Source organism: Brienomyrus brachyistius, chromosome 7, assembly GCF_023856365.1.
Source record: "Brienomyrus brachyistius isolate T26 chromosome 7, BBRACH_0.4, whole genome shotgun sequence".
NCBI classification, from domain to species: domain Eukaryota; kingdom Metazoa; phylum Chordata; class Actinopteri; order Osteoglossiformes; family Mormyridae; genus Brienomyrus; species Brienomyrus brachyistius.
In genome coordinates, this window is record NC_064539.1 from 18,245,044 (window position 1) to 18,250,375 (window position 5,332).

Here is a 5,332-nt window from a genome sequence, read left to right on the forward strand (position 1 = left end):
CATACGGTACACCTGGAAATGTTATTCAATGTTGCCCGTAAAGAATAAGACTTTTTTAACTTTTGTAAAAACACTTGATTGCATGAATCTAAAACTAAAGTTCGGTTAGCAGCGACTTGTGATGTACCTTGTATTCATCCATATAATGTCAAAAGGTTTTCTTTTCTTGGCTTATAAGGTCACATTTCTGTGCCTTTGGAGTATGCAGTAGAATAATCGCATGCAGCTTGTTCACTGGCAAACAGACTGGACGTCCTCAAGTAAAATGTTTCACTGTATTATTTGAATCATGTGATGAATGTATTTTATACCACGATTAAGTGTAATTAAGAGAATAGCTGGAAGAAAAAAACAGCTTATTCCGTGCGTCAAGAGGTCTATAGCTGATTTAACATATTGGAACAAGTCTAAATCACACAATATTAGTGGGATATTTTTTTGTTTGGGGGGGGGGGGCAGTAAGCCTGGAGCATTTCACAGTTTAAAGATGAACAAAGCAGCTGCCAAGCTCAGTTCTAGATGAGATCACAGTTGGTTAGAGTGGGTATTGCGTTTATGTGGTGATTGTGTTATTGTAGAGTTTCTCATTATTTGCTTGACATTTGGGAATGCATGGAAAGTTTAATGGTAGTTTACATGAGATGTGACGCTTAGTCTTTAATCCCTTCAGATTCTTTTACTTGATTCCCCTTGAAGAATAATGAAATACATTATTCATGAAATACAAAACAATAAAAAGGTTAAACATGGAGCACTTTAATAAACTTTATTACCACTTGTGAGATGTTTTAATTGACTTGTATATCATTCTGATGTTCTGTTCTCCTACAGATGTATTGTATCACATTTGGACATTCACCTGTGTTTGTCCGTCAAGGCCCTGCCTGAAACACAGGGGTCATTCAAGTGTGTGAGCTCCACAGTCACTGCGCTTCGGTTATCCAGGGTCTCCCCCGAGCCTCCACTCCTGGGAACGCAGATAAGCTAAGCTACAGGAAAAAAAAATGGCTTAAGGGATGAGTGAAATATACTATTTTGGCCCCTTAGGTCAGAGTGTCTATGTCTCTATCACTGAGATTTTGAGAAAAGCGTGTCGATCACGTGAGAACTTCCTTGGATGAATTGTGTGTGACTCACGCGAATAAAAATGCGATCGCAGTTTCTCTTCTGTTTACCGACAAGGACCTCTAAAGGTCACTAAGCACTTAAAACCCGAAACACAGAAGATCACTAAGTGGTATCACTTGTCCTCTAAATATGCGTAAAAGAAGCATCTACATATAAAATTCATTCAAACTTTACCTGGAATTCTGATGGCATCTACCCTACGGACTTGTCAGAGTTTCTAATTTGTGTATTTGTAAGTGTATGTAACATTGTTAGCTACTTTGACGTTAACTTGTAACGCCGCTCTTGCAGAATTAAATCTTGGGTTTGTTTTAAGGTGTTAGGAAAAACGTTACGAGATAATTAAAACACTCCGGCTTCTTTGGGCTTTGTCTGTAGACAAACAAACGTTGTGTGACTTGCAAAAATTCCCCCTGAACTATTTCTGGGCTGTTGTTAGCTGGCCATTCATGCTGATGCAGGCTGACTATAAAGCCCTATTTTCTACCTGCACGCTTAAAAAAAAACACACACGTGAAAATCACATTTCAGTGCTTGTAGTAGCATGTACATAAAAACAGGCATTCCAGTGTTAATCTGACGGCACTGCAAGCCGGGAATTTGCCATTTCTCCCTCTTGCTACTTGCTTCATATTCTGTTACTGAATATCACTTCCCACTACATAGTTTTAAGTTCTCCAGAGTTAACATGCTAACTAAATCAAAACCGTAGCATTTACCATAAACAGTTTATATATGTTGAGAGTTCCATTATACATTTATATAATTATTTATTATATATTTGGTAAACTTCAATTGATGATCTAATTAGCTGTTTATATTCAGCGGCAGTTTCCGCCGAAAACATTTACTGAAAGATGGCATTAGACAGAGCAGCATTAAATCTGACCCAGATGTGCCACTTAGGATACAGTAATGGGCAAGAAAGTCAGGTCAGAAATTAGCAGCAAAGGTGGAGGACAATTTCTCTAATTGCTGAGACAAACCCAAGGTAGAGCAGCTGCTCTCTCATCCATTATGCAGCAGGAGGGTCTGTGGGTGCATTAGCTCTTCAAGTGATTGATCTGCAGCCAAGTGGATACCTTCCAATCAGCTCTTGCTCAACAGCTCTAAATCTCCAAATTCCCCTTCAGTCAAGCTCTCCTCCAGATTAATACATAATATCTCCACCTCAACGCATTAAGGTTTGTTCTATCTGTCAATTTTTTTTGTGGTTCAAATCCATAAAATATTCAGATTGAAATAATTGTTATGTGATAGCTGAAGAGATAACAAGATATGAACAAGCTGATACTTGGAGAATGACAATATGCCGTTATAAATCCATCTTAAATGAACAATAACAACCTATTATTGTTACTGTTGTTTTTGTTATTGTTTTGTTGCTGATAGCTGACATGAAAAGGAAATTATTGACTTGGTGACAAGATGTGACATTCCTAACACAATTCTAAGGCAGCTCATCGGTGGAACCCTGCCCTTCCATGTGTTTGATCCATCTGAAAGGTCATGGTGTAACTTACTGTAGTTCCAGAAATCATATTACATGGCCTTGCGGAGGCTCTGGGACAGTAAAAGCAGTAATCGAGCACTAAGAACAAACATTTTCATGGTTCATATATCTGTATTCCCTCACGGGAAATTGGAAAATGAATTCACGTTTAAGAAAATTCATAATGAATTATACCAGTTGTCTTATAAGTATGTCAAATGGTGAGAGAGAATCATCTTCGAAGTGAGTATGTGGCTCCCAGAGCTGACCACAGGTTACACTGCCACACCCTGACAAAAAAAACATGCCCCATCAGACTATAAACTGTCTAGGCATTTTGCTTAAACAAGAGAAGCCTTTAAAAAGCAAAGCATTGTAGGGTAGTATTCTCTAAGTCTTCCTTAAGTCATTAATGAGCTGTTTTGCCCAGGTTCAGTCCAGTCCATGTTACCAAGCTACCAGACACCACTAGCACTCACTATACCACGCTAAGGAGGGAATGGGGCCTAATCTAGGGGTTTATCTCTGAGCTGTGGGTGGTCTGAAGCACAAGGAGCCTGTCACATTATCCTACGGTTATGTGTGCAGTCTCTCCTGGCATCAGGAAAGACATGAAATATTGGTATAGGAATGAAGAGCATGCTGGACTTTTTGACCTAAAACGTTAAGAAGGACACTGGTCTCATTGACAGGGGAGATTCGACCCTCAACAGGCATAAGTCTTGAAGATAAGCTATTCTTCTCTGAAGATAATTGACAGAAGGTTCCTTGAATGCTTTCTACTTTTTTACAGAGGGGGCACAGGTGGGTTTCCTATCAACATTGCAGGAAACCCCCCCCCCCCCCGCCTGGAGAATTAGACACTCAGTCTCGGGTGCAGTAGAGTCTCAGGTCTTTCATTAGTTCTGTTAATCAGGAAGGTAATGATTAGAAAAAATACTAATAAAATCCACAATTCCTGATCTGTAACCTTAATTATCATTCGTTTGGAAATGTAACACAAAAATTATTTCAGTTCCTTAGTTTCTCCTATAATAATAATTACTTGAAATAGTAGCAAAGTCCCATGGGATGGACTATTTCACATTTTTCGTGGAGAGATGTTTCACATAATGAAACGGTCCATTGCTTTCCATTGAAACAGAAACCAGTGCCAGTATTCTTTTTGAGAGCAGTAAGCTTAAGCTTGGAGGTGTGGTGGCCCAGTGGTTAGTACTGTTGTCTCACTCCTCTGGGGGCAGCACTCGTGGCTCCGTTTGGGTGGAGTTTGCATGTTCTCCTCATAGTGGAGAACAAAAACATGAGTTGGAGGTACTAAATTGTGAGTGTACTTTGCAATGGGTTGATACTCCATTCCTGGGTTGTGACCCTGAATAGGACAAACAGGTACTGGGAATGAATGAATCTAAGCTAGCAAGGAGTAGCATTGCCATGCATTCATTTTTGTGTGGCATTATTCTATGCTCTTTTTAAATAAACAGAACCCAAATGAAGCTGGTAAGCAGGGATTGCAACCTGCGAAGATATCCACCATGTTACTGGAAAAATGTGCAACCTCTTGTCTAGATGTGAGCATTGACAGAGCCCTGTACCTCCCACGTCCCTCTTCCTCTGCTTCACACATTGCAGACGCTGAACAATAGAACAAAAGGCAGCTGAGTGGACACTTCCTCTGCAGCATCCCTGAGATAATAATAATCAGCACAAAAAGAGGAAGAGCCATCATCCATCCTCGCAACAGGCACATTTTTAGATTCTCTTCACAGTACATGCATCTGAAATGTTTAAGTCAGTCAAGCTCAATAACGTGACTGTGGATGTACAAACACCGCCAATGCACGATGAAAATAAAACAATGGAATTATGGATACATGTTCAGATTCTTGACCCCCATCTACTGTTAGTACCGGTGTAAAATTTAGATTAACAATGTATATTACAGCTCTGAATTGCATGCTCTTCCCCAAAATCTGCAGGATATCTATAATTACCAAGCAGATCTAATTTCTCCAGGGAGAAAGATACCAGCATGTTTCCCTGCTTGTTTACATTGTCTCACATATCTTCTGACTCAGATCTGGTCTGCTGGGCTGCAGCACTAATGTCCTCCCTATCCCACAGTGAAGTGAGCTGTCTCTTACATACAATGAGCACTGTGACCATGTGCTGGCTCTGAGTATTAGCGCATACAGAGGCTCCTCTTGATGTGGGCCGCAGTGACTTAGTGGCTTCCGGAACATTGCAGCATTTCCCACAGTTCCTTAGTTTCTCATAGATCTGGGTTTAGACATGTCCCTGTGGTTTGGCCGTTCCCAAGTTAGATACAATCTTGCCTCTGACACTTTTTTAACAGAGTTGCCAAAAAGGCAAAACAAGCCCCCCCTGACCAGATAAGTGACTGAAATATAGATGGGTTTTATAAGACATTCAGTTTTTCTAGGCATATTTTTTTTGAAAATTGAATAGGATATTCTAAATTATCAAGACATCCTGCCTACCCCGCTGCCTGCAACATCGCCATTACCTGTGGTCTCTTCCCGGCCTGCTCGCCCTACTACCTGTGGTCTCTTCCCGGCCTACTCGCCCTACTACCTGTGGTCTCTTCCCGGCCTGCTCGCCCTACTACCTGTGGTCTCTTCCCGGCCTGCTCGCCCTACTACCTGTGGTCTCATCCCGGGCTGCTCGCCCTACTACCTGTGGTCTCTTCCCGGC